Source organism: Notamacropus eugenii, chromosome 6 (assembly GCF_028372415.1).
Source record: "Notamacropus eugenii isolate mMacEug1 chromosome 6, mMacEug1.pri_v2, whole genome shotgun sequence".
Taxonomy (NCBI): Eukaryota; Metazoa; Chordata; class Mammalia; order Diprotodontia; family Macropodidae; genus Notamacropus; species Notamacropus eugenii.
In genome coordinates, this window is record NC_092877.1 from 184,046,657 (window position 1) to 184,069,325 (window position 22,669).

At 34.5% G+C, this 22,669-nt stretch overlaps 1 pseudogene; it reads left to right on the top strand.

Annotated features, from left to right (window-relative positions):
- The first annotated feature begins 940 nt into the window (after positions 1 to 940).
- Positions 941 to 15,740, top strand: LOC140512205 (protein O-glucosyltransferase 1 pseudogene; annotated as a pseudogene).
- The last annotated feature ends 6,929 nt before the right edge of the window (positions 15,741 to 22,669 follow it).

Consider the following 22,669-nt stretch of genomic DNA (forward strand, 5'->3'; position numbering starts at 1 on the left):
CTTTTCCAAAAGACTTTTCCTTTGGAAATATGGTCATTATTTTTCCTTTCTTAAAAAGAAATCACTTCACTCTGCAAACAACCTTCTTCTTTCCTCTCAAAAGTCTCTTTTCTTTATCTGTTCAACATCCAACTTCTTGAAAGAGCTCTTCATATTTTCTCTGTTTCCCTGCCTCTCATTCTGCAATACAACACAATCTGGCTTCTGACCCTCCAACTTTCATGAAACTGCTATTTTCAAAGTCAATAATTATCTGCTAAATACAGGCTTATTTGCTCAGTCTTCATAGAATTTAAGACTCTGTTTTTATTTTTGTTTCTAATGCCTACAGTACACTTCCACTCATCTTTACCTCTTTTAATCTCTAGCTTTCTTTGAAATTCAAAAGGCAGAATATTTTATACATATAACCATTCCTGATTTCTACTTTCCCCAGTTATTAGAGCTATTATGCAAGCTAAGTAATCTAATATCAGTCTTTTTATTTTTATAAAGCATTGCTGCACCAAATGATATGGTATACGTGAAGATTAAAAACACAAGAAATGAAAAAAAAACAGTACTTTTCCAGTGTATTTATATTCTAATGGAAGAGATAGATATAAAAATATAAACAACATAAGTGTAAAATTATTGTAGATAGATATAGATATAAATATCGAAATCGATGTGACTATATATATGTGTGTGTATATATATATATGACTATGTACAAAATAATTATCAATTAGTTTGGATGGATTTAGAGGTGAGTTGGAGTCATTTTGTATTGTCTTGAAAGCGATGATTGGGGTTGTCTGGGAGCCAAGATGACAGAGGAAGCAGTAAGTAGCTCTCATTCTCTTTTATACATATTGAGAAACCCAGAAAATATTGTTCCAGGAAACATCCTGGAGCAGTGAAATGAGCAGAAAGTCAGGGTGCAGGAGGTTTTTCGCTCATGTGTTTTGGGACATTACCAGGAAAGGTTCCTCTTGCTCTGGAGGAACGGAGTAATACAAGATCAGAGACATTCCAGAAAGGCAGCAGCAAGTTTCAACTAAGCAAACTGGTTGGTGATTTTGAGCTCCAGGGTGGTTGAGGTGGCACATGCAAATGCTACGACCCCCATTTGCCTTTACACAGCCAGGGGAACCAACAGACAGCAGCACTGAGAGTGATCACTTGTGCAGAAGACTTACCTCCACCAGTGGCTGAGCCTACCTCAGCTCTAGCACTGATTCCAAAATAGAGGCAACCTCCAACAGTTTGACCACCCCACTTCCACAATTCAATCCACCACCTTCAGTACAAACCTGGGCAAACACAAAAAATCCCACCTGGCCTCACAACACACTAGCTACCACTATCTTTATTATTTAAACAGGTATTACACACTAGATCAGCTTCCAGCTGTCAGAACATGGGATCCCACACAAAACCAGTGAACAGGCTGCTAGCCCCCATCATAAGAAGACTGGGACAGTGTCCATTGCCCCCCAGAAACAGAAATAAACCTTCAATGTCAGAAAAAATGTCAAACAACCTGAGCGAGAAGCAATATGGCAAAACAAAGACCAATGATTCTTACTATGGGGACAAGGAAGATTAAAATACAAATTCAGAAGAGGATAGCATTGTCATTATGCCCACATCTGAGAACTCATACAGGTCTCAAGCCCCAAAAGTCTTCCTGGAACACATCAATAAAGATTTCAAAAGTCAAATAATAAATAGAAAAAAATGAACAACTCCTTTAAAACTATAATTGATAAAATGGGAAAAAAAAACATGCACTGAAGACAACAACTCCTTAAAAAGTACAATTGCCCAAATGGAAAAGAAAGCACAAAGCTAACTTAAGAATACAATCCATTAAAGATTTCAAAAGTTATATATGAGACCTATGGAGAAAGAATGGGCATAGGAAGAATTTACCTTTTTTTTTTTTTTTCTCAGTGGCACATAGAACATAAACAAAAAGTGACCATATACTGGGGCATTAAACCCTCATAATCGAATGCAGAAAGGCAGAAGTTTTAAATGCTAAATGCTTTGAGATCATGGTGCAATACAAATTATATATAATAAAAAGCCATGGAAAGATAGAATTAAAATTAATTGGAAACTAAATAATCTAATCCTAAAGAATTCGTGGATCAAACAACAACTCATAGAAAGAATCAATAACTTCCAAGAGGACAACAATAATGAGGCAACATACCAAAACTTTTGGGATTCAATTAAAGTGATTCTTAGGGGAAGTTTTATATCTCTAAATGCTTACATGAATAAAATTGAGAAAGAGGATATCGATGAATTAGCCATGTAACTTTAAAAGCTAGAAAAAGAAGACAACAAAAATCCCCAACTAAATATCAAACTGTAAGTTATGAAAACCAAAGGAGAGATTAATAAAATTGAAATTAAGAATACTATGTAAATAACAAATTGAACTAAGAGCTTTAGATAAATCTTTGGTTCATTTGATTTAAAAAAAAGAAAGAATAGAACTAAATTACTAGTATCAAAAATGAAAAGTGAATTCACCACCAGAGAAGAGGAAATGAACTCAGTAAGTAGAAACTATTTTGCCCAATTTTATGACCACAAATTTGAAAATCTTAGTGGAATGGATGAATATTTACCAAAAATTATTAATTGCCCAGGTTAATAGAAGAGAAAATGGAATAGTTAAATAACCCAATCTCAGAAAAACAAAAGAAACAAACAGTAAATGAACTCCCTGGGAAAATAATCTCCATGGCCAAATGAATTTCCAAGTGAATTCTAGCAAACATCTGAAGAACAATTAATTTCAATACTATATGGACTATTTGGGAAAATGTGCATAAAAAGAGTTCCATCAAACTCTTTTATGATTCAAATGTATTAGTGATATCTAAACCAAGAACAGTAAAAAAAAAAAAATAGAAAAAATGTTATGGTCCAAATTCCATAATGGATATAGATGCCAAAAAACTAAATAAAACACTAGCAAAAATATTACAATATTCATGGGAATAATACGCTGTTATCAGGTAGGAATTAAACCAGGAATAAAGCACTGGTTCAATATTAGGAAAACTATGAGCATAATTTATTATATCAATAATAAAACTAAGAGAAGCCATAGGTTTATCTCAATAGATTCAGAAAAAGTTTTTGACAAAATATAACACTCATTCCTATTCAAAATACTGGAGAGCATAGGAATGAATGGAGCCTTATTTAAAATGATAAACAGCATCCACCTAAACCATCAGGAAGCTAGAAGCACTTCCAATAAATTTGGGGATGAGGAAAAATATCCATTATCACCAATATTAAACAGTATGGTAGAAGAAATATTATCTTTAGCAATAGCAGAAGAAAAGGAAGTAGAGAAATTAGAATAGGCAAAGAAGAAACTAAGCTAGCAATCTTTGCAGATGATATGATGATTTACTTAGAGAATCATAGAGAAGGAAGCAAAACAGAAACTACATGAAAAAATTAGAAAGTAACCTCTGCAAAGTTACAGGACATAAACCCACACTTATAATCTGCATTTCTATAAGTGCAAACAAAGCCCAAGAACAGGAGATAGAAAGAGAAATTCCATTTAAAGTTACTGTTTACATTATAAAGAATTTGGGAGTTTATCTGCCAAAGCAAACATGGGCACCATATAAACATAATTACAAAACACTTTTCACACAGATAAAGTTATATTGAAATAATTGGAGAAACACCAGTTGCTCATGGGCATGCTCAGTTAATATAATAAAAATGATAATTTTGCCTTAATTAATCTACTTATTCAGTGCCGTACCAATCAAACTACCAAAAATGTTTTATAGAGCTAGAAAAAATAATAACAAAATTCATGTAGAAGAACAAAAGTTCTAGAATAGCAAGGGAATCAATGAACAGAAATACTAGGGACGTCAGCTTACTCATAGCAGATCTTCAATTGCATTATAAAACAACAATCAGCAAAACTACTTGGTACTGGCTACAAAATAAAGCGTCAGGTTACTAGAAATGGTTAGAAGCACAGGACATAGTCGTCAATGACTATAATAATCTACTATGTGACAAACCTAGAAACCCCAGCTTCTGGGACAAGAACTCACTATTTGACAAAAATCTCCTGGGGAAACTGGAAAATAGCGTGGTAGAAATTGGGCATAGACCAAGATCTTACACCATATACCAAAATAATCAAATACCAACATGATTTCGATGTATAGACTGCTACTATAAAGCAACTGGGCAAGCAACAAATAGTTCACCTGTCATATCTATGGTGAATGGAAGAATTTATGAACAAACAAAATATGGATAACATCATGAAATGTGAAATGAATAATTCTGATTACATTTAATTAAAAAAGTTTTGCACAATCACAGCTATTGCAACCAATATTAGAAGGGAAAAAGAAAATTGGGAAAGAATTTTTACAACCAGTGTCTCTGATGAAGGCCTCATTTCTAATATATAAAGAGAACTCAGTCAAATTTATGAGAATCCAAGTCATTCCCCAATTGATAAATGGGCAAAGGATATGAGCCAGCAATTTTCAGAGGAAGAAATTAAACCTATCTCTAATCATGTGGGAAAAAATGCTCTAAATCTCTATTGATTAGGAAAATGCAAATCAAAAGGTCCCTAGCATACCACATCATCCCAATCAGATTTTCTAAAATGACAAACAGAAAGATTTTAAATGTTGTGAAAGATTTGGGAAAATCGGTACACTAACGAATTGTTTCTGGAATTGATTCCACCATTCTGAAGAGCAAGTTAGAACTATGCCAAAGGTCTATAAAAATGTATATATCCTTTGATCCAGCAGTACCACTTCTAGGTCTGTATCCCAAAGAAATCATACAAATGGGAAAAGAACTCACATATACAAAAATATTTATAACAGCCCTTTCGGTGGTAGCAAAAAATTGGAAAGTAAGTAGATGTACATCAGTTGACGAATGGCTGAATAAGTTGTGGCATATACTATTGTGCTATAAGAAATGATTGGCAAGTGGATTTCAGAAAAACCTGGAAAGACATATATGAACTAATTCTTAGTGAAGTGAGCAGAAACAAGAGAACACTGTATACAGTAGCAGCCACATTGGGTGATGACTAACTTTGATAGACTCAGATCTACTCAGCATTGCAATGATCTAAAACCACTCTAAAGGTCTCATGATGGAAAATGCTCTCCATATTCAGAGAAAGATCTGTGGAGTCTGAATGCAGATCAAAGCATCAAAGCAGTATTCTCTCTCTCTCTCTCTGTTTTGCTTTTTATAATTTCTCATGATGTCTCTCATTCATTCCAAATCTTTTTTAAAGCACAACAAATATGAAAATATGTACATATAAACTATTTATCAAACTGCACACAATCTTGGGGAGGGGAAGAAGGTAGAGAAAATTTAAAACTCAAAAGCTTATGGAAGTGAATGTTGAGAACTAAATTTAAATTACCTAAAGAAAAAAAGAAAGAGATGATTGCTAAGTTTTAAGGATAAACATTTATACCTAGGCACAAAATACAAAACAGAAATTGATTATGTTTTTTATTGTCTAGACTTATGAAAGTTATTAAGAAGCTGCTAACAATGTGAATTAATTAAACATTTATAATCAACTGTTTTTTTCATAGGCACAGTATGGAGTATAGTGAGATCAATTATGGGTCTGTTAGAATGATCAATGGAAGAGGTGACAAAGGCCTGAACTAATTTGGCAAATGTGTGAGTTAAGAGAATGGGTCAAATTATAAAGATTCTGTGAAAGTAGAAACAGCAAAATTTGTAAATTGATTAGATATGTGGACTGAAAGAGAGTGAGGGTTCTAAAATAAAGCTGACTACAAGCTTGAGACCTAGGAAGGATGATGATGTGTTGGACAGAAATAGAATATTGTGAAAGAGGGGAGTTATTTATGTATGTTATATCACTCTTATAGGATATAAGCTCAATAAAATCAGATACCATTTTATTTTTGTCTTTTTAATACCAACCTCTAATATATAGGCGAAAAGTCATGAATATTTATTGAATTATTTAGTTCAAAATGGTTGGCATTTAAAAGTATATATTTAAATTAATTAACTAAAGAAATAGAATATAGCTCAAGCAAAAAATGGCACTTTGTATACGAGGAACTTGGAGCAGGAACCAAGAAAATTTCTTTTGAGATCCACAAATTAACTCTATGGCTCTTTTTTTTTTTTTTTTTTTGCTTTGTGAGAAGATGAACATATATTATGTTTTGGGGAAAAAGAAATAGGAGGAATAGGAAGATCTGAAGAAATAGAAGGAGGAGAACACCTTCATTTTGACTTTTTAAAAAATTTCTTCAGTATTCTATTTCCTTTTAGTGATAATTTTTATATACATCATTGAAATAATTAATATATTGTTTGTTAAGGTTGTTCTAAATACAGTTATATTGGAATCTCATGTTTCTCTGAATTATTCATATTCATCTTTCCATGTTGCAAAATAATAGTTTATTATCTTCCCATTACATAATTTCTTTTTAAAAACTCATCACCTGGTTGATAGTTATGAATTATTTTTCCATCATTTTTGATACCATAAAGAATGCTGCTATGGATATCTTACTATACATGGAATCTTTATTTTGTGTCTTTTACTTTCTGGGAGTATAAGCTTAATAGTAGTATCACTTGGTCAAAAGGGACAGATTCTTCTGTCATTTTTCTTGCTTAATTCCAAGATGATTTCTAGAGTAGTCTGGACAATTCACAGTTCCCAAACCCTCTGTATATTAATATACAAGTCTTCCCACATCTCTCCAACATTGTTCATATTTTTATTGTTGCTAATTTAGAGGATCACAAAATTAAAACAGTAAGGGATGAAAGAGGTCATCAGCTTCCACTCCTGCGCTTTCCAAATGAAGACACCAAGTCCCAAAACAATTAAGTGAGGTGAAGTCTCATAGGTTTTTCTTTTATATATATTTTTCATTGTTGGAGTAGACTTAACACCAGTATTTTGTTCAAGTTCAATTATGGGCAAAATCAGGCAAGCACATGGATCATTAAACAGTTAACAAAAGGAGAATTATAGTCACCTAACAAACAAAAGATATGCAACAACAGTGACACTTAGCTTCTTCATTTCTATTTGGAAATATATCTGGTTCTGGTTATCATAGCAAATTATAACATCTTGTGTTCTTCAGAAATCTACCAAGACAGATGAATTCAGACTCCAACATTGGTGGGATTAGTTATGCCATTTGATAACCAGGAAGATACTTCAAAGGAGGCAGGGAGAAAACAAATCCCAGGAATAACTTCTTTCCCTTCAATTGACTATGGAATCATGGAAAAGCTGTGGAACGATTCCCAGGAAACATGTGTGTGCATGTGTGCGTATGTGTCAGACAGAGAGAGAGAGAGAGAGAGAGAGAGAGAGAGATTGTGTATTTCTAGAAGTTCTTGCACCTGTTGCACCTTTTAGATATGTTCCACCTTGTACTCACTACTACTGACTTCTTGTTTTCTCTGGTGCTATATTTAACAGCCCTAGTGAGCATTATACTTTTGATTAACTCTCCCTTTTTTCCCCTCCTTGGACGAAAGTTCCCATCTTTCTTTATCTATTTTCCACCCTAAAAGCTTCCCTGATCTTAAACCACTCTGAGAGGGAGGTGCTATTTGGAATACTACTGTATGAATAACTCCAATAAGCAATGTCTGTAACTGAAGACATTGTTATAAATATGGACTTATAGATAGATATACAATTATAGAAAGCAGAGCCATTCCTGGACTGTGTAATGGGAGTTAAAAATCTTCCCCACCCATTGATAGACCTCAGGTGGGGGTACTGAGGGAGGCTTCATTAAGGGAGACTTGTTTCTTATGAAGACCCACACCTTTTCCTGATTGCTAATGAGGCACAAATCAGGAGGGGTCTATCCCTCTGGCTCTAAAAACAGTATATACACTCTGAGGGAGGTTTTGTTTTGGGGCTTAATTTTGGAAGAAGGTTTGTGTGCCAGATGAGGCTCTGGGAAGCCTCTAAGAAACTGGATTTGAAACCCATATATTGGTGCTTCCATATCTGGTAACCATGCAGGCATGTGTGTAATGTTCAGACAATTGGAATCCTGTCTGTTGGTCCCTGTATGTCGAATGTAATTAAAGCGATTGTTGAACCCTCAAAAGTTGCCTTTCCTTTTGTAAATGCAGATCTAAGAATCTGTGATAGCAGCCCCCCTACCCCCGCCCGTGTCTGTTGGGGGGAGAGGGGGCTTACTGATACTGATAGATAATACAAGGAGTATAAAAGCAGTAGAGGCAAGAGTAACGAATTTGAGGATTGGTATTCAGTTATCACTATACGTAAAACAATCTTTTGACTGGTTCCTTTAATTCCCCCTTGGTTTCTCCATTTTTCCTCATCCATTGCTTGTTAATTTGTCAACATTTGAGTGCCCTTTGTTTACATAATTGAGAGGGTAAAAGAGACATATCTTCCCACTAGGATTCCAGCTCAGTATAAAATTAAAAACAAGGTATTGTCACTAAATACATAACCTTTTTGAAATTTTAATGTTTTGTAGCCACCTCCTTGGACTGATTTTTAAAGTTCTGTATAATCTAGAAATAGGTAGCATGATAATTAATCTGTTGTACTGGGATTCAGAAAGACATGAGTTTGAATACTGGCTTAGACTCTTAATAGATGTGTTACCCATAAGTCTGTTAACTTTTGATTTCCTCATTTTTTTATTTGTAAAATTGAAATAATAGCAACTAACTCACAGGGTAAACGTGAGGCACAAATGGAAAATGACATGTAAAGTATTTTATGAACCTTAAAGCACTTTGCATATGTTTGCCTATTATTACAATATTCAAATTCTCATGTACCTTTCCAACTGTATTTTGAGTTACACTTCTTCATTCACTCTACGTTCTAGGCAAGCTGACTGCTGGCTTATCCCTTTATATAACATTTCCTCTCCCGTTTCTGTATTTTTGTATAGATGTTTCATTACATCTGAAATGTGTTGCCTCCTCATTGCTTTTTAATTACATATCTGCCTTTCTTCAGCTACAAAGTACAGCACAATTATTATTTCCCACACTAGGCGTTTAATGATACAACCAATTATTAACATTCTATAACTATAGGGAATACTTTCAAATTATTTTTATTGTTGTCTCATGTAAGTCTCTTTTTCTCTTTCTATCATCACTAAATTCTTTTAAAAGTCACCTTAACAAAAATCTAAGGACCTGGGAAACGTGGAACCAACGAAAGAAATGGATATGTGGGTTTTAAGCTTAGTTATTAGCAAGAAACATCATATCTTTGTGTAGAAAAAGTTAAGATGAATTTATTTCCGAAGTGAATACAGTGTCAGAGCACTAAAAATAAAAGAAAGTTTCCAAATAATTTCCCAGGAATGATAAATGGAAAAAAAATCCATCAGCCTCACCAGTTATTTTAGGTCCCTGATTGATTTATTGATTAAACCTTTTAAAAATGTTCACTTTTAGAAGGTATATATCATCATCTGAATATGATGATATAAGATAAGTTTTGATAGTTCACTTCAAAAAAGGCCACTGTAAATAAAGTTTGAATTGTTCAGGAATTTCAAAATGCTGAAATTCCTGAGACATATTTTATTTACCCATTCATAAATTAAATTTCAAAAAGGCCTACAAAGATACTCATTTCTTTTACTAGTTCAGGCTTCTCTTCTTGTTTTGTTTTCTTTTTTTGGGGGGGGGATGGGAGACAAAAGAGGATTTTTCACATTAAATTTAATGATTTGTCAAAACAAGCACACACATACATTTACATGTACTTGTGTGCATACAAACTTAAAAACACACATCTTTAACTCTCATTTCTAAGAAGAGAGACTGTGTGTATTTATTAATGATTCAAATTTTATTCTTGAACTTATAGGCCAAATCTTCTGTGTCCTTTAAAATTCATGTAATTAACTTAGATCATTTTGCCATTATCTTTATTGTGTAGGGCTTTTTAGGTTTTACAATTAAAAAAGAAATTTTATAAGATTCAGGTAAATAGTTTTCATTGACAGTAACAAATTCCTTGATTCATTGGTTTTTTTATTTGAATTTTTTTAAATCTTTCAAAATATGCCTTTGCTTTATTGCGGTATGCTGCATGCTTGGTATTAAAATGCCACTTTAGTTTGGCTGATTTCATTTACTTTGCAGACAAAACTTCATTATTTATTAAGAAAACAGGTTTTTTTACACACCATCATCATTAGTTTTTCCACACCATACATATTGATTATTAGAAGAAAATCCATATTGCAAAAATGATTTGACATATTCTCTTTTTCTTGTCAATTTAGGTGAAATACAACCTGGTAATGAAAATTTTGACACATTGTCATCAGCATGTTTGTTTCTTCTCTATAACTTTAGACACTTAACACATAACCATAACATATTTTTCCTGAAATATAAATAAATATTGTTAATAATTTCTAAACTCATTACTAGCTTTAGTGTGTGAAATAATATTTTGTGCTTATTTTTTTAAAAAAATCTAATGTTTGCATACAATGGTCATGGTGCAGAAATATTATAAAAGGGCTTTTGGCTTTCCTTGCTACAATTAAACACTTATGTTTCTGTAAAAGGAGATAAAAACAATTTTTAAAATCAATCATTTCAACACAATACAATCCAAAGAAATACTATTTTGATACATGATGAGGAATGGAAATATTATGAGGAAAGGAAAATATTCGGTTTTTTCCATAATTAAACTATTATATTTCTGTAAGAGCAGAAAAGTTTGTATGTGTATAAATACAGCAAATCATAACATACAATAATCTCAAATCTGAGGTGTTCTAGTAGTATCTGTTGGTGTCGCATGGTATGACAATACAAGATGCAAAGGGTCTATTTTGTGTGTGCAGAAACAAGGTTTCAATGAAGTCACATGATGTAACATGGGCAAGTACTTTCAGGAACAACTCGATTTCACTACATATTTGATTTTCAATTAATTTTTGGTAGTTGCAAGTTCAGGAGTCTTTCACTGTTGCCAAATTTTTCATTACCCTTACATTAAATTATGTGACCCCATATGGGGTTGCGAGGCACTGTGGAAGAAGTGCTACCCTAGTGCATTATTGGTTCTTTAGGTAGGGGTCCATGGATAGATTTAAGGGTGTCGGTGATTTGGAAACAAAAGCAAATAAAATGTAGGCAGAAAGAAAATATAGAAAGAAAGATAGATACATAGATAAGCGTATGTAGATTGATATAGATGTATATGCATTTATGTTTGCCTATATATACTCATGTATCACACACACATGATTGCCTGTCTCCAATCAGTAGTGAGTCAAAGCACTTTTTCTTATGGTTATCAAGAGCTTTGATTACTTCATCTCAAAATTGCTAATAACTTTTGATTTTTCATTAATTGGCATATGACTTATCCTTTGTAATTGTGACTCAGGTTTCTATATGTGTGAGAAATGAAACACTTCTCAAAGAAACTTGCTACAATCATTTTTTCACATTTATTATTATTTATTTTCCTCCATCCTATTCACTGCACCTGTTTGGTCTATTCTTTCTCTCTCTTTTCACTTGCCCCCTCCTCAAAGTGTTTTTATTCTCACTACCTCCTTCCCTAATTTGACCTTCCTTCTATGAACTTCCCCCCACTTTGATTTTTTATTCCCTTCCCCCCCTGCTTTTCTGTAGGATAAAAGAGATGTCTATACCCAACTTAGTGTGTTAGTTATTCCCACTTTATGCCAGTTCTGATGAGAATAAGGTACACTCACTACTCCTTAATCCCCTCTCTTCCTGTGCAGGGTAAAAGCTTTTTCCTTGTCTCTTTTATGTGACAAAATTTACCGTATTTTACCTCTCCTTTTGCCTTTCCTCCAATGCAATCTTATTTCTCATCCTTTAATTTTATTTTTTTAGATATGAAACTTTCATGTTCAGTTCATACCTGAATCCTCTATCTCTATAGATTTCTTCTACCTGCATTAATAGTGAGAAAGTTTTTATGAGTAGCTAGAATCATTTTCCCGTATAAGAATGTAATCAGTTTAGCCTTAGTAAGTCGCTTATGGTTTCCCTTTCTAGTTTGTCTTTTTGGGCTTCTCTTGAATTTTGTGTCTTTTCAATACAATATTTTCAATATTTTCATGAAATTTTCTATATAGTTTGGTATTTTTATAAAGAATGCTTGAAAGGACTATATCTCACTGAATGTCTTTTTTTTTCTCCTGAAGCATTATAGTCTTTTTGGCTGTGCAGATGACTGTTTCTATTGATACTAGATCTTTTGCTCTCCAGAATATAATATTCCAAGACCTCTGATCATTTAATACAGAAGCTGGTAAATCTTGTGATATTTTGGTGGCGGTCACTCTATACCTTAATTGTTTCTTTCTGGCTGCTTGAAATATTATTCACCTTGACATGGGAACCCTGAAATTGGATATAATATTCCAGGGAGTTTTCATTTTGGGCTCTCTTTCATGAGGCCATCAGTAGATTTTTTCAATTTCTGTTTTACTTTCTAGTTCTAGAATGTCAATGAATTTTTCTTAATAATGTCTTGAAAGATAACATCTAGACTATACATATATAGTCTTCCAAGTAATTCAATAATCTTAGATTATCTCTCCTAGATCTGATTTCCAAGTGAGTTGTTTTACCAATGAGATATTGCACATTATATTTCATAATATATGTATATATATGTATATATATATAAAACATATTTCATGTTTTATTTCATTCTTTTGGATTTGGTTTATTGTTTCTCGACTTTATATAAAGTCATTAGCTTTCACTTGTTCCATTCCAATTTGGTTTTTCAAAGAAATTATTTTCAGGGTGAGAGCCAAAGTGGCAGAGTAGAAGGATGACCATGTAAAAACTCCCTCTCATCACCCATAAACTACCTGTAAAAAACGACTCTAAACAAATACTAGAGCAGCAGAAGCCCCAATCGACAGACTGAAAGAGATTTCCAGGCCAAGGTAGCCCGGAAGAGCAACAGGAAAGATCTGTTGCGCCAGATGTGGAGCAGAGCACAGCACATGGAACCAAGCCCAGCCTTGGCCATGTGGCTTGCTACAAATAGGACCAGAGCAGGCCTCAGGGGGCAGAATTCACAGAAGAAACTGCATCTCTAAGATTGCTTAACCCACAAACGCCGAAGACAGCTTCAAAAGTCAGTGAGGAAGTTCTTTAACCTGGATGAAAAGAGAACATGGTCTGGGCCCAATAGCAACAGCCAGTTCAGCAGCAGCGTCTATTTTTCAAGCACTCCACCTGAAGCCCCTGGGGAAATTGAGCTGCTTATCCAGGTCTCAGCCCTGAATGGTTCTCCTGGGATGAGGAAGAGTACTCGTGGTGGAGCTGGGGTTGCCTCTGGAGAGGAACCTTACTGTCAGATTCTGGCCAGAATAGAGTGCTTGTGGTTACTCCCAGACAAGAGCACAGGCCATGAGAGGAGTCAACTCCTTTCCCTTGATTGTGCCACCTTGGAGAAACTGAGAATTTACAGGTCGACAGAGTATACCCTCCTCTTGACAATGGATTCAAAAGTCAAGTAATTGACTGGGAAAATGCCCCCAAAATGTAAAAAGAAGTAAGAATATAGAAGACTACTTTCTTGATTAACAGGTATTTTCTTCCATCCTTTCAGATGATGAAGAATAATACATATTATCAGAGAAAGACCTAAAAGTCAAGGCTTCTGCATCCAAAACTTCCAACATAAATATGCAATTGTCTCCGGCCATGGAAGAGGTAAAAAACGATTTTGAAATTCAAGTAAGAGAGGTGGAGGAAAAGTTGAGCAGAAAAATGAGAGCAATGAAAGAAAATCATGAAAAGCGAGTCAACAGCTTGATAAAGGAGATACAAAAAATACTGAAGAAAATATCACCTTTAATATAGGCTAACTCAATTGGCAAAAGAGGTCCAAAAAGCTAGTGAGGAGAAGAATGGTATACAAAGCAAAATTAGCCAAATGGAAAAGGAGGTTCAAAAGCTCACTGAACAAGATAGCTTTATAAAAACTAGAATGGAGCAGTTGGAAGTTAACAACTTTATGACAGACCAAGAAATTACAAAACAAAATCAAGAGAATGAAAAAATAGAAGATAATGTGGGACATCTCATTGGAAAAACAACCCACTTGGAAAATTCATCAAGGAGGGAAAATTTAAAAATTATGGGACTGTCTGAAAGCCACGATCAAAAAAGAGACTAGACATCAACTTTCATGAAATTATCAAGTAAAACTACCCTGATATTCTAGAATGCGAGGGTAAAATAAATATCAAAAGAATCCACCAATCACCTCTTGAAAGAGATCCAAAAAGAGAAACTCCTAGGAATATGGTAGCCAAATTTCAGAATTCCCTGGTCAAGAAGAAAATATTTCAAGAAGCTAGGAAGAAACAATTTGAGTATTATGGAAATACAGTCAGGATAACACAAGATCTAACAGCTTCTACATTAAGGAATCAATGGGCTTGGAATATGATATTCCAGAAGTCAAAGGAACTAGAATGAAAACCAAGAATCACCTACCCAGCAAAACTGAATGTATTACTTCAGGGGAAAAATGGTCATACGCTGAAATAGAGAACTTTAAGCATTCTTGATGAAAAGACCAGATCTGAATAGAAAATTTGACTTTCTAACACAAGAATCAAGAAAAGCAAGAAAAGCATCATCAAAAAACATTTAGCCCCCTTCCTGGATGGCATCTCCAAAGAGGTGATGGCTAATGTGGTTAGCTGGAAACTGGGGACACATTATCAAGTTATCAAGAATGAATTGTACAGAGAACATGATTGCATCTTTCCTTCAAGATGCAGCCATGTACAACACTTTATTTGGAAGTTATTGACCACCTTTCTGACATGAAGAGGTGATCAATGTGGGGGATTATCCTCAGGTTCCAAAGTGGCTGTAATCCATTGTTCCATTCTTCTCCTTTGGTAAGAACTCTGAGTACCACAATATCATGTACCCTTCATGGACATTTTGGGAAGGGGAACCCACTATTTGGCCAATTTATCCTATGGGTCTCAGATGATGGGATCTTCTAAGAGAAGATATTGCATGATCTGCACAAAAGTAGGAATGGGGAAAAAAACTATCCAGAGGATACTTCAGAGGATCTAGGACAAGTTCAGAGCAAGATAGCATAATTCTTTTATATCGGGAAAATCCAAGTCTTGTTCATGCAGAATCCACTAACAATTATACCTGGAAATCTGAGAAAGATACTCTTGGAAAACCACCTGCCAAGGAAGTCCCACTGGTGGATCACTGTAAGTGAAAATTATGTGTTTAATTTTAAGAGTGTAACTTCAAGTTTTCGGTTCAAACACTTCTTCCTGTGAGGCTTGCTAGTCTTTCGTCTAGGTGAGGAATGGAAAGAATTCTTTTATGCACAGCTCAACTTATTGGTTCACTACTTCCCAGTCAATACATACCTCTCGAATGTCAGGGAGCTCCTACAGTTTGTGAAGAAAAATGACGATCTATCCAAAGAGATTGCTGACAGAGGGAGACAATTTGTAATCAACCACTTGAAGGTGGATGACGTTTCCTGTTACTGGAAGATGTTGTTGACTGAATATCCCAATGCCTTGTCCTACAAAGGAAAGAAAAAGAAAGACTATAGCAAAATTTCCCCCAACCCTTTGGAAACAGAACTTTAAGAAGTGATATCCTTGGGGTAGAACAACTTAATTTATATATCTTCATGACAAATTGCATAACATCTCATTCATTTGAATGAGAATATACTTGTGTGTGGTAACTTGTATGTTATAGACTCTGTCGATTACTAATCACATAATTGAACGTCCTTATCTTTCTGCAGTAAGAGACTCTGGAAATATCCAGACTCTCAGAGTCACAGAATAATATAGCGCAGACTTGGAAGCTAGATTTATAGAGGACCTGCGTTCTAATCCTGCCTTTCCTGGGCAAATTACTAAGCTTTCTATGTCTTGGTTTCCTTTTTTATAAAATAAAAGTATTGGACTAGATGTCCTTGAAGGTCTCTTCTAGCTCTAATCTATGATCATATAAGCATTATTTTATTTTCTTTAGGTAAATAGATACGAAAAATCAGACTATGTGAGTTTTTATGTCTGGGTCTTTGGATTAGCTCTGTACAACCTATGCCTCATTTTACTTATGTAGGTAAGAATCATGCTATTTATTACATTTGTCATTATTGTGACATGTGAAATGTCTTTTTTAACCTTTTGTGTATATTACCTAAAACAAACAAGTTGTCATTTGTAAATATAAAAGGTTCTGTCTCTGGAATTCTGCTGTTTTCCTGGTTTGGTTCTACTAGCTATGTTTAGCTGAGGTATATAAAATATTTAGGGATCTTTTACTGATGGTCCATAGGAACACAAAGAAATGTCATGCAATGTTTTTTTTACTTTTTTTAAAAAAAGTAAATTATTTTATACTTGGAGAAGATTTTATATTTTTGTGTTGAATGGGACCAGTTCCTAATTATTGAAATTGGACTGCTAATCCCATTCCTAGTTTTCTCACAGCTTATTTTATTGAGTTTATTTAATCCACTAACTAACATGCCTTAAGCACTTATTATGTGCCAGGTACTGTGTTAAGGGCTGGGGAGAAAAATAAAAGCAAAAGCTTCCAGAAGTTTACAGCACATATGTAAATAGTTCTATATATACTTACAGGATACATACACAATAGATGGAAGGTAACTTTAGAGGCAAAGGCTATAGCAAGAAAAGAAAACACTTGTTCCTTCAAAACAATATCAAGAAGCTATCTATATTTGTAATTTTTTTTAAAAAGGTAGCAGGAACTACATACACAAAACAAATCTCTCCCATTTATTGAAATTTACACGAGCAAGGGTTATCATGAGTGTATATTTTATGGGTGGCACCAACAATCCACTTTAGGAAATGTCACCATCTGATACGTGTAAAAAATTTATTTCACTGCAAGGTCATGTCGGACTCCCAATTTTTTTTCCTCCAAACTTTTAAATAATAATGAGATCTCTAAATAATAACTCAACAATATAGTTAAGTATGGTGGGAAAAATTAGGGTTAAACCAGTAGAGTGTGGAACATATTATTTAGAATACTCTCCTCCACTGCCTTTAGGTAAAAAAAGAATAATATTCTGGGACGACACATGGTAAAACATATTCTCTGATGAAAATTCATGCCAATATTTAGAACAATAAGCTTTTTGTTATATAGCTGTATGTCTCTGGCCCTTTTTTCCATAGGAAGAGACTACATAAGAAGTACTGTCATAAAGACTCCCTATGAGACATTTCATTTTATCTTTTCATCTTATTTTTTCTTTTGTTTTTATGTCTTCATTTCCAATTATGTCTCTCTCTACCTGCCTTGTATATTGTTATCCTTAGTAACAAAGAGAAAAAAGAAAGAAAGAAAAAAAAACAATTCTGCCCAACCAATCAATACATCAACCAAGTTTCATAGTGTAGGTAATGTCCACACCCCTATATTCCTACCTCTGTAAAGATGAGATGGGACTGTATCTTTTATACTTTATTCTATAATACTGTACATGATGTTGTCAATTACGATGTGATCTGGTATGGACTCCATTCAAGTGAGGTTCCAATATCTTTGTGGAACACGTGACATGCTTAAATAGATCTGACTTGTCACTGGGGCTTAAGTTAATCAGTGCCTTACAATTTTAAGTTTGCTCCTATTCTTGAGAACGTGATGCTTTTATGTGGAAAAGACTGAGAACAAAGGTTTTGGTTGTCACTGAGGAAAAAGAACCTTATTTTTTTTCTTCTCTAAAGCACCAGTCTTAGTGTTTTTTACTGCACAAATGATTCATACCTATTTAAATATGAATTAAAAGGAAAATTTCAAAACATATATAGAAAGTGGATTTTAATGTGTCCAATTCAGAATGGAAAATCTGGGTTTCTGAGATTTAATTGCAATTTTACATGACTACTGTGTGTATGTTGTAGCCAGCATTATGTGTCTATATTTGGCATTACACTGAGGTGAAAAGTGAACAAAATTACTCTACCTTTAAGATGGAATTGAGGCTTTGTTAACAGTTGTCATCAATTGTAGCCCTACAAACTCGTTCCTTTCTACTTCCCCCCTTCTCTTTTGTACCAGTTTCCTACCCATCAAGTTGTATCATGTTAGCAATCAGTCCAGGTACCAAGCACAGTGTCTGAAACATAGTTACGTGTCTGATAAATATTTTTCATACATTCACAGTCTTGGGTAGACTTGTGTTTATAGTAGCTAGATAAATCCTAATGGAAACATAATTTTAATGATCTAAATAAAAATTTGGCAAACTACAATCAGGGAATGTGACTACTGCCTTTTTTATCCTTGAGTTAAGAATGGGTTTTACATTTTGAACCAAAGTCTCGCTGCCTTTGAAAATGTAAAAACCCTTCTTAGCTTGAGGAAGTCTGTTCTAAGTAGTAGATTGATCACTAACAAGTAGTTTCCAAGGCAATCTGAGGCCAGAGGTTAAAGCTAACTACATAATGATGAAATTGTCCAAGGGATCTTGGAGCAGAACTGAGAACTGACGATATCAGTTTAGGAAATATATTCCAGTAATATAAGTCAAGCCTGTGATAGGAAATGCATTTTTATCTTGAACTCTTTGGATAGAAGTTTGATATTAGATATAAAATTTTGGCTAACAAACATTGTATACAGTGACCAACAAGACGACGAACTAGATATATTCTCTCACCCCTCAACCTTTCAAACCTCTCTAAAACAGGAATTATGTGGCAAAAATAGAGCAACTTCATCTATCTCCATGGTTTAGAACAGAAGTATAAAACAGCAGCTGAAGGAGTCTGAAAAACTACCCAATACAGCATGAAGCAAATAAAAATGTAATTAGGTAATGTTTGACAAAATAAAAATATAATACTATATAGATAAAACAAAATAATTTTCTTCAGTGAATTTTTGAACCTCCTTTTCCATTTTGCCAAATATTTTGTAAGGCATTTTCCTTCTCATCGGCTTTTTGGATCATTTTTACCATTTGGCTTAATTTGTTTTTTAAGGTGCGTGTGTGTGTATGTGTGTGTGTGTGTGTGTGTGTGTGTGTGTGTTTCTTCTTTAACAAGTTTTTGACTCTTTTCTCATGATTTTCTTATATCACTCTCATTGTTCCCAACTTTTCCTCTCCCTCTCTTACTTAATTTTCAAAATCTTTATGACTCCCTCCATGTCTTGAAACCAATTCATAATTTTTCTCAGAGCCTTTGAATTTAGGAACATTTACTTTCTTATCTTCTTCTAAATGTGTATTTTGATATTCCTTTTCACAATAGCAAATTGCTACTATCAGAATTATTTTCTGTTGTGTACTCATTTTCTCTCTCTATTACTTAAGCTTTAATTCTTTGTAACAGTAAGATTGATTCCAGTGTGAAAGGTGCACTGCACAAGTTTCTGAGGTTTTGGGCTGCTGTTCTCAGAGGTACTTCTAGGGACCTGTAAACTTTCAGTTCTTCCAAGATGGTGTGATCTAAAAGAGTTCTCTTTATTACTCTCCTGGTCTGTGCTTTGGTCACTATTTTTTGTCCTGTAACTATGACTTGCATCTTTGATCCACTGTGGCTTGCAGCTCTTGTGTGCTAGCGCTTCTCCGTGCTCTATGACTGCTATCCAACACTATGACCTGTATCTCTGTATTGGCAAAGCAGCAGAGTCTTGTCTCAATGAGAGCAAAAACACTCTTCTAATGTCCTTCTAACCAGAAGTTTGACCCCGTACTGTCTGTGGGCTGAGAACTCTAAAAGCAGCCACTAGTGTTGCTGATTCAGTCACTCCCAGTGCTTGTTTGTGTTATTTTTGAGACTGGGTGTAAACTGTCATGGCCTGCACTGGGCTGTGATCCCTTCTCACTTTAGACGAACAGACTTGTCCTTGTGATCTTTAAATTGTTTTGCCTGGAAAGTATTTTTTCTCAAAAATTTCGTAGTTTTTTCTGGTTCGGGATGCTTTTTAAAATTTGCAAATATTTAAAGACGTTTCTTTGAGGGTTTTTTTGAGAGTTCAGGCCTTTTCTCTGCCATGTTGCATCTACACCCCTCTAACACACTTTTATTTTTTTTATTTTTAATGTTCTACAATCACTACGATAAAACTTAGATTTTCCCCCCCAACCTACCCCCCACCCCTCTCCCTCCCAAAGACGGCATACATTTCTATATAGTATCTACACATATTTTCCTGTTGAATACATTTTCACTATAGTCATGCTATGTAGGCGAACTAAAATAGATGGAAGAATTCATATAAAACATCAAAACATAATACACAAACACACACACACACAAATGATCTGCTACATTCTGCAAATGAATTGCATAGTTCTTTCTCTGAGTGTGGAAGGCATTTTGCCTTAGAAGACTAATGGGATTTTTTTTTTAAGTTCTTGTGTTGTTACGAAGTTCGAAGTCTACCAGAAAAAACTCTCCACACTGTGGTCGTTGCTGTGCACAAAGTTCTCCTGGTTCTGCTCCTTTTGCTCAGCATCAGATCACATGAGTCCTTCCAAGCCTCTCTGAAGTCTTCTTATTCATCTTTTCTGATACCGCAATATTACTCCATTACATTCATATACCATAATTTATTCAGGCATTCCCCAATTTATGGGCATCCCCTTGAATTCCAGCTTTTGGCAACTAAGAAGAGTGCTGCTATAAATAATTTTGTACATGTGGGACCCTTTCCCATTTTTATGATCTCTTGGGGATACAGTCCTAGTACCGATATTGCTGAGTCAAAGAGTACACACATTTATTGTAGCCCTTTGGACATGGTTACAAATTGCTCTCCAGAATGGTTGGATGAGCTCACAGCTCCACCAATAATGAATTAGTGTTTCAACTCTCCCACATCCCCTCCAACATTTATCATTTTCCTGTTCTGTCATGTTTGCTATCTAATAGGTGTGATGTGGTAACTCAGAGTTGTTTTGATTTGCATCTCTCTCATCAAAACTGATTTAGAGCATTTTTTCATATGATTATAGATACCTTTAATTTCTTCCTCTGAAAATTGCCTGTTCATATCCTTCGACCAATTATCAATTGGTGAATGACTTGTATTGTTGTACCTTTGACTCAGTTCTCTATATATTCTAGAAATGAGACCTTTATCCTCGAGATTAGCTGTAAAAATTCTTTTCCAATTTACTACATCCCTCCAAATTCTGCTTGCATTGGGTTTGGTTGTGCAAAAACTTTTCAGTTTAATGTAATAGAAATTATCCATCTTCCATTTCATAATGCTTTCTATCTCTTCTTTAGTGAAAAATTCTTCCCTTCCCCATAAATCTGATTAATACACTATTCCTTGCTCCTGGTATCAATCTTTATACCTAGATTGTGTGCCATTTGGACTTTATTCTTGTGTACAGTGTGAGACGTGGGTCTATGCTTAGTTTCCGCCACACTGTTATCCAGGTTTCCCAGCAATTTTTCTCGAATAGTGAGTTCTTATCCCAGAAGGTGGGGTCCTTGGGTTTACCAAACAGGGGGTTGCTATATTTCTTGCCTGCTGTGTCTTGGATGCCTAATCTATTCCACTTGTCTACCCTTCTGTTTCTTAGCCAGGACCAAGTGGTTTTGATAATTACTGCTTTATAATACAATTTGAGATCTGGTAGCGCTAGCTCACCTTCCCTAGCATTTCTTTTCATTAGTCCTTTTGATATGCTGGACCTTTTGTTATTCCAGATGAATTTTGATATTATTTTATCCAACTCTATAAAAATAATTTGATAGTTTAATTGGTATGGCACTAAATAAGTAAACTAATTTGGGTAGAATTGTCATTTTTATTGTATTAGCTCAGCCTAACCATAAGCAACTGATGTTTTTCCACTTACTGAGATCTGACTTTATTTGTGCAAAAAGTGTCTTGTAATTGTGCTCATGCAGTCCTTGGGTTTGTTTTGGCAGGTAAACTTTCAAGTATTTTGTAACGTGTACCCTAACTTTAAATGGGATTTCTCTTTCTATCTCTTCCTGTTGGACTTCGTTGCTAATATATAGGAATGCAGAAGATTTGTGCGGGTTTATTTTGTAACCTTCAACTTTGACAAAGTTGTTTATTATTTCAAGTAGTTTTTTACTTGAATCCCTGGGATTCTCTAAGTATACCACCACATCATCTGCAAAGAATGATAACTTAGTTTCTTTGTTGCCCATTCTTATCCCTTCAATTTCTTTGCCTTGTCTAATTGCTGCAGCTAACATTTCTAGTACCATATTGAATAGTCGTGATAATGGACATTCTTGTGTCACTCCTGATCTTACTGGAAATGCATCTAGCTTATCTCCATTGCACATAAAGCTTGCTGAAGGTTTTAGGTAGATGCTGCTTATTATTTTATTCCTATGTTCTCCAGTGTTTTTAATGGGAATGGGTATTGTATTTTGTCGAAAGCTTTTTCTGCATCTATTGATATAATGATGTGGTTTTTGTTAGTTTCGTTGTTGATATGATTGATAATGCTGATAGTTTTCCTAATACTGAACCAGCCCTGCATTCCTGGTATGAATCTTACCTGATCATAATGTAT